An 8,863-nucleotide genomic window follows, 5' to 3' on the forward strand; every position below is an offset into this window, starting at 1 on the left:
CTGAAAGGGCCGATATGATGTAGATCCTCTCACGCCTCAGAAAAGGGGTAGATGTTCTAAATCTGCTAATGTTGGTGAAATGAGAGCTAGAGTTATGTTCTAGACTCTGCTTTCCTTTGAAGGGGATATTACAGATTGTACAATGTTCCTTAAGTAAGACTGAGTGTTCTTGGTTAGGGCACATATTCATCTTCCATAATAAATGGATGGATCCTAGAAATGGGAGCGATGAGATTTACATTCACTCCAAAAGGAATAATCACATTTAAAACAAAATCTCGTGTTACATAAACCAAATATATTGTGGAGACGTCTCAGCACAAACAGCCCCATTAGGTTGCCTTTGATGAGCTTCGGAGTGTAAAGCGTTTATAGGGGTATCCGAGGCCACCCAGCGCACAGAAAATAAATATAAGGGACATTCACGGCCCAGGATTTTCTGGTAGAAGAATGAGTTGCCTCTGTTTGTAAAATGTTCTCTCTGCATATAACGAGCTGTATCTCTGTATAAAGAGCTGTCTCTCCATTTAAACCACTGCCTCTCAGTAGAAGCCTCCACTCTTCTGCCTTTAGTTTCCATTGCTGTTGCCCCTGTAGCCTTCATATGTTATTTAATGACTGTATAATGTATCCATGTGAGGTATTTTACATTTGTCCACAATATAAACAAGAGGGTGGTAGGTAAGTGAAACGGCCTCTCAGCAGAAGTGGTAGAGGGTAATACAGTGAGGGGATTAAACATGCATGGGATAGACATACGGCTCCTGAATCTAAGACGAGACCAACGTCTGATTAAGGTTTGAGTCTTTACAGCAGGAGAAGCGGGCGACTAGACGGGGGCCGAATGGGGCCGATCTGCCAGCGGGTTCTACGTCTCAGTTTGGTACTTTGTACATCTTCCCTCCCATCTCTCCGCCATCTTTCCTGGTGTTATTGTTGCCGTTGAGCAGTGATTTCTTGCAGGAAGCAGCAGACCCTCCCGGGGTTCTTGAAATACATGAAGTGTTTATCAGGGAAGAGTCAGGGTCGGGAGGCAGAGGGTCCGTGTACACCGCGCTCTCACATGACCCACACGCAGCTTGTCATGCGTTCAGGAAGCCAATTCATTTCTGCACGGTCTAGATAAGCTCATTGAGTTATCAAACGCCCAGCATACGAAGGGATGACATCGGAGGCCTGAGGTTATACGGACCATCCAGAGATTGCTCTGCAAGTATTTCCTGGAAGATTAGCTGATTATCCTGGCCAAGTTTCTCTTACTATAAAAGAATTCACAATTCCCACCATATTCTTAATGCTAGCGGACTGGTTTAGTTGATGAGTTTAAATGCGGAAAAAAACAAAAACATTTTTAATGAAAAAAAAATATATATATATCAAAAAATCTTTGTAATAAAATGATGGTTCTGGTGAAATGACATGGATTCCCCCCATTCAGCCTCCCGGCTCTCATTCTGTGAGATAAGACCCTCGTGGGGGTCACCTTCCTCCTCCATGAAACCCACTGAGATCTCCAACACATTGCCCAACCGAGAGGAATGTAAATAGGTCCATAAGCTACACGGTCGCCATCGGGGTGCTGGGGGGCGAGCAGCGCGTTGGGTCATAGAGTCTGACCACCGGTAACGGGTCATTGTTGTGTTAATACCAGGAAATCTCCAGTACCTTAATCACCACGAAAATACACAGGAGGGCATCTTTCAGCCAATCGCTTATCTCTTCGGTATCTCTCACTTCCTCATGCAGAAAATTTCTATCATTTCGTCATTTTTTTCTCCGCAAACCTTTAGCGATAAAAAAAAAAATCTGCTCTTCTCGGAAGCTTTTGGGTTACAGAAGCAATGAGAAAAAAGAATTCTTTTATTTGACACTTTGTATCAGTTCTGTCGTCGTGGAACGTAAACTACTTGCCATACTTTGTGTCTTTTGCAGCTGAATTCTAAAAAAAAGGGATTGGAACCAAACGGGATACAGAAGATTGAGTGAGCGCATGCCATAGAACGCCGCATCCAGTATTACGCTATGGGATATATATATATTATCTATTTATATATCTATTCTGTACCATGGCAATGACCTTAGGAATGATTGAAGTCATCAGCACCAAGGGAGTTAAAGCGACTTTAAGGAAAGCGACAGACACTTAAATAAGGAATTTAGGGAGTTCACATTTCAAGAATCAAAACATTTTTTTAAGATAAAGATTTCCTGGATCAATTCCAGTCATTTAAAAAGATGCAAAAAGGAAACTGTAATTACCCAGGCCGGTCTCTTACTGATGCTTCTGACCCCGGTGCCGAAAGCAAGGACAATTAACCATTTCAGTGCCGAATTCTGAATGCCGGTTCCAATAGGATACCAGACACTTTTTTTTATTTATGAATATCACCAGATCTGGAGCTAATTTTCCAGAATGTCTTGTGATGACCCAAAATGAGTTAATGCTCATCCGCATCTGCAGCTATTCCACAAACTTTGTTACACTAAGGGGGACTGATTCCAGAGTATCGGCCCCCTCAGTTCATACATCTTTATAAAACATAATAATCATGCTTTTTTCTTTTTTGCTTATATATTATTATAAAAACCCCCTCTGTAATTCCTGCCATGCTGTAAGCGGAAACCTCCTCTTGCTGCCCCATCACATGGTATCAATTACCCCCTCGCCCTGAGATATCTAGATCTATAGATTGTAAGCTCCTCTGAGCAGGGCCCTCCTCACCTGTTGTCTCTGTAAGTCAATTTGTTATGTTGCATACTACTTGTTATGTCCTGTCTACCCATTGTACAGCGCTACAGAATTTGATGGCGCTATATAAAACAATAAATAATAATAGCTGTGATAATAGCGTTACGGAGGGACCTGTGGGCTGGAAACAATCTCTAGCGCTAGAGGCTCATGCGCCGTCCGCTAAAACAATGCAGGGAGAGAACAGGAAGCGGCTTACAACTTCCTGTTTGGGCTGCCGGAAAAATTACGATACAGTCTGCACTGAGGGATTTGCATAAAAATGAAAATATGAAGGATTTTTAATAACTTAATAAAGGAACATAAATGAATGCTGGATTAATATATGGTTTTATTACTTTTAAATCAACTACCATAATATTTACACAAATGAGCATCAGTTATCTTCAATAGATGGATTATGTAAAATATTACTATTTCAATTAGATTTTTTCAGGGACAGTAATGGCTGTAGCTACTAAACACTCATATCTAGTATGCATTTGGAAGATATTAATACTTTTCTTTAAACTCTAGAGCTTAATAATTGGAAGATGTAGAAGATACACAATGCAGATCAGTGGCCGCGACCTTCCTTACCTTTATGTGCTTAACAAACTGTAAAAAATTCATGATGGCGGTGACTGCAAATCTACATATTTATCATTACGGACATCCGTTTAAAGGCCAATTCCCTAATATGAAATAATTCACAACATATTTAGTGGGGTCTCAGAGGCTTTCTACAGAAGCTCATAGATTTATCAGAGCCATCCTGACTACATGTGTAGGGTGCATTCTGCATATAAATACAGATATCTGGGCAGGCAGGGGGTGTCTGAAGGGGTCCCTGTGTCTTGGGGTTAAGAATCCTAGTAGGACTCACAGACTGCATTGTATGTCTTCGAGAGACCTCTGCTGGCCACTCTATGGAACTACAATGTGTTAAAAGAGAGAAGATATTTAAAGTTTATATGACTGCATTTTTAAAATTGTCCCCTATCACAGACATCTATTTCCTATGGAATCAAATTGGTGAAATACATTATATATATATATATATATATATATATATATATATATATATATATATATATATATATACATTAATAAGAAAGTTTGTATAAAACTAAGTAGGCAAGAAGAAGTCGTTGGTCTCGTCTTAGAATCAGGGGCCGTATGTCTATCCCATGCATGTTTTTTCTTATGAAAGAACTCAGCCAGTGTCTATAACATAGAATAGCCGAAATCCTGAATTCTGTGTCCAGGACTGGACTGGGGATAACTTGGTGGCCCTGGCACTTTGAGAACATAACTGTGGTCACTGGCTAGATATGCATGTAGAGTATGGCCAGCGGGTCAGGCTGCTGCTGGAGCGGTAGATCGGGTGAGTATGGAGTGCTGTCGGCCAGAGGCTCACTAGGATTTTGCCAGATGGCCAGCCCAGGCCTCTCTGTATCTATAAACTAATTGTGAGTAGGGAGGCCTCTATAATGTTTTCTTGGAGCTGCACCTTATCTGTGTGATAGATAAATAATAACGATAGAAAAGAATCGATTCGGGCATCTAGTCTCCTTTGAATCACTTTCTCCTTAGAAATTGTTTAGGAGAGCTTTATGCATCAATAAAGACATTGTATGCCAACCTGTTTTTATGCCCATTTATTTCATGAACCTTTTTGAGAAATGCTAAGGTATAACCAGGAATTTATTGCTCACTTTATGTCAAATTACTAAATAATAGATGATTAAAGTACATTTATTGGAAGTTATTTTGTGGTTTAATGACATTTTGATGGCACAGCTCATGGAATAAACTGTAATCCTGTCACTGAAATTTCCCTGCCGGTCAGCAGGGGGCAGCAGTGACCATCAGGGCTGCTCTGGTGACACCGAGATATTTCTCCAGATAATTTCACTCATTCCTGATCTATATCTGTGTCATATATTGAGATTTTGTTTGATTCTTACATTAGTGACCTCAAATTAATATATCCAGCCCAAATAAAAATAAAAACATTTAATAGATTTATTGACAGTTCTGAAAAATATTTTAAGTCTAAAGTAGAGTGACTGCTTTCCTCTTCTAATAGGGTGTTTATTACGGTATATATATTTATTAACTTTATATTAACAATAATTGTATAGAAAGATTTCTTTAAGATAATTTATAGTACTCGGCAGGTCGGAGGCAGCAGGGGTAAGAGGCTGATTTTATTTGTATTGGGGGCAGACGGCCAGTCGCTGGGTGTCTGATGGGGTCTGATTTATACACAATGACGAGGATGAGAGGCGTGAAAGCGTCCGCTCTGCGTGAAGCGTCCATTTGCTGCCTGGGTAATGATCTGATTTCCCCTGAGCTCTTGCTGTCACTAAATCCTGATAATACTTTCATCCCCATTCAGAATGTGAACGAGGCACAGGGGCACGTGGCAGGGATTATATTCTATGGGAGGGAAATGGATTTGGCCAGACTGTGGGCCACGCACCTGTTCTAACGCTAAACACCGGCTGGCCAGGTACTCGGGGCCGGTACCCTATAACCAACATGCCGTACAGGAGTCCACTTAATGCAGTAACCCTTTCAGTGACAAAGGGGTATATGATGCACTGGCCAATCAACAGATGTATAGCTCTTATATCTCTTGCCATGGTTTTTGGTTAGTTTTTCATTCATTATGGCAAGGGCCCAAGGAATGACGCGCTAGAAGATTTGACCAATGAAGATCAGCAGCACACCGAAGATCTCCCATGATGAGTGCTGTGTCGGCTGCGTTGTGGAAAGTGTTTATGTATTAGCTATAGTTTATTGGGTGATTTACCCCATATGACCCCTTTCAGGGACCGTGTATTATTTGTAAATGACTCTAAAAACTAACCCCATCTAGTCTAAGTTTAAAACCCGACTCATCAGTGTAATTGTCACATTCTGCAGTTTTATTGGCTACATTTTAACAAGTTATCGGGAATCATCATGATGCAGTCAACTGGATCGGCACCTAATCAAACTTTTACATTGATCACAATGACTCGTTTACACGTGATTCCTGAGTGATCACAAGGCAGGGTCCACTCGTCCGAGGCTCGTCAGTCACTTCAATTTCCAGTTACGTCACTTTTACCATTAAAACGCGAGTCCTGGGCCTCCCTCTCCTTTTGATCACTAGATCTTTTTCTATCCATCAAATTAACAATTGGTTCCCAATTAAGAAGGTTTGGCACACAAAGATCCTATCAGCCAGTATCTATTTCCTCCTGAGTGCACTCAGGGGGTTATAAACTCCGTCTATAATCACCATGACTGCTTGGGTCCAAGTTGGGCTCTCTAACACTTTCTCAATTAAATGAACCTGCAAACACCTCGGCCCTGGAACAATTAAACATTCCCTGGAAAATTCAGATCAGTTTAAATTCCTCTGCCCATTATCTTTAGCCGGGCAGCTCGCTGGAACTTCTGTGTCCTACTTGTTGCTCAATCAGGGAGCAATGCGTTTTAGGGAAGCCTGTGAGAAAGAGATAAGGCAGGAAGCCGCGCTTCGTCTGGATCAGTGGTTTGTGCAATAGCAGGCAGTTACAGTTAATGCCCTGGGCTGCTAATAGCTAAAGGATATTGGAGAGGAGACGCCGGGGCGTTAATGAATGTCATGAAGGTGTTATCCATAACCAGCGTTAAAACACAGAGCTTTATCTACCAGCGTGCTCCCCATACCGAAGGATCTACCTAAGGAGCAGGACACGGGGGAACTGCAGGACCCCTGACAAAGTGGAGCGCTGTGAATTAAGTAAAACTGCAATGGGAAGGGCGCTGATGGGTACTCTTCTAACGAGTGTAATAGCAGTAGATGGCTTCTCGATGTTTCCTCCACTTTTGCGCATGAGGCGCTGACCCTAGACATGGGCGCCTACGTTACATCACAATAAACCCACTTAAATGATGATGCTAGAAACGAGGCAAACCAAGATACAGACACCTGCGAGGACCAAAAATATTAAATACGAGGTTGAGCAGCCTTCAGATCCCGTCTTCAGAAGGATATTGGCTTTTTGGAGTTGAGAAGAAGGCGACCAAAACAGCGATTAGATTAAACATTATCAGGAAAGAGACTGAGGGATCCCAATATATCTGCCTTGGGGGAGAGAAGAGAGAGAGACGAGGGGCGGGTACTTAAATATATAAAGGGATTTAACAAAGGACAACAAGAGGCCAGAATAAAAACAGAGGGTCAGAGGCTTACATCGAGTGTAAGGAAGTTTTACTTTACTGAGAGGGTGGTAGAGAAGTGGTAGAGAACAGCCTCCCAGCAGAAGTGGTAGAGGGTAATACAGTGAGGGTATTAAACATGCATAGGATAGACATACGGCTCCTGAATCTAAGACGAGACCAACGACTGATTAAGCTTTGAGTCTTTACGGCAGGAAAAATATTTTATTTCTCTAAAAGTATCTTCTAATGTCCATTATTGTTTCCAACACATTGATAAAAGATACCCGGCAGCGCTATCCATCCTCTGCGGCGCGCGCTACAGCCAGACTCTACCGCCATCATCACTGCTGAGCAAGTTTGACTGGCAGTAAAAGGGTGGACAGGCCCACATGAAATTGGAGGAGCAGCCAGTAATTAGACGGTTAATTTTGCAAAGTCTTGTTAAATGCAATGAATTGAATAATTCCAGGCTTTGGGAGTCGGGGTATCTGTAACCTGAGGATTTGGTAGCTGGATGGTTTTAATCAGACTCACATGCCGACACTCCGGTGTCTGAGAGACGGCTGTAACCCTTTCACTGCTAGACTAACATATGGTATATTATGTTAACATATTGTATTATTGCCCTCGCTAGCTAGGAACATAGTCAGCTATCAGGCGGGGAGTCTCATCGAGAAGTATAACCTCTTTCATTACTAATAAAGAGAGTTATCAGAACGTTTTTCTGAATATAAACATTTCTTAATAATTAATAAGACTTTACAAAAAAATCCTTCTTAAGGTAAAAGCCTTCAGGTTACCGGCAGGTTTTTGGCCCAAAGCAGTAAATAAAGGACCCACAGGCAAGTCCACGGCGCTGTCATGGAAACAAAAAAGCCCAATATCAGATATTTTCTCAGAACCCACTAAATATATATTATAAATAATAAATGTATATATTATAATTTATAATAAATGAAAATTTTTAGAATATTGCCTTATTAAAGAATGTACAGAACCCAAAAACAGCCCATATTTAGCATTCAGCATCTAGCAGCCCCTTTTTTCTAATATTCTCGATTTGCCCTCATATTTTTTGTCTCTTCTCCAGAGAAGACGAAATTTCCCAGCATGCACCAGCGCCCCCCCCCCCGATTGACTGCTCATTTAGCAACTTTTGATACTTTGTAACCTGCTTTAGAACTAGAAATAGAAAAAGTCGAGCAGAGGAAACAGAAAGTTTCAAATATTTAATACATTTTAGACCAAAACATAATATATGTTACAAAGATACGGCGCGGTAAATCTCAAATACAATCATCAAACCCAGTCCTTACTTTGGGACATTTAAAGAGCGCGTGTTTATTATACTCTAGTAGCCTGAACATTAAGTCAACTTTATCTTATTAGACTGTCAGCTTGCGAGCCGAGCCCTCTTTCCTTAACGTATCGGGTCATCTTAGCCCATCAGTTCTAGTTCTTTCAAACCCTTTAAATGTAGGGACTGTAAGAAGCGCTGCGGGAATTGTTGGTGATTTATAACTAAAAGATAACAATAATAACCATACGCAGTATAGAAAATGCATATTATATCATACAAGTGTCACTTTTTGCTAAATGTAATAAAATGTGAATTGTACAGTTTGTCAGAAGTACAGAAAGCGCCTGCGTCGCCCAGAGCCCGAGCGTGGCGGAGACCCCCTCCAGGGAGAGCCCGAGCATCACGTTCCCTGCTCGCAGCTCCAGTCTGCGGCCCCCATATGTTTCCAATCTCGCAGCAATTTTCTTTTTGCCAGTAAATCCACGAGGGAATACCTTTAGCCACAGACTGGCAGCACTTGGTGGGATTGCTTCAAGACTTTAAACACGGCAAAACTAAGTCCGTGCTGCCTGGCACCCTATGGGCTGGAAACTGCAAGGGTTAACCGGAGAAAACATGCTATTTACTAATTA

This window comes from Spea bombifrons, chromosome 12 (genome assembly GCF_027358695.1).
Source record: "Spea bombifrons isolate aSpeBom1 chromosome 12, aSpeBom1.2.pri, whole genome shotgun sequence".
In the NCBI taxonomy this organism is placed as follows: domain Eukaryota; kingdom Metazoa; phylum Chordata; class Amphibia; order Anura; family Pelobatidae; genus Spea; species Spea bombifrons.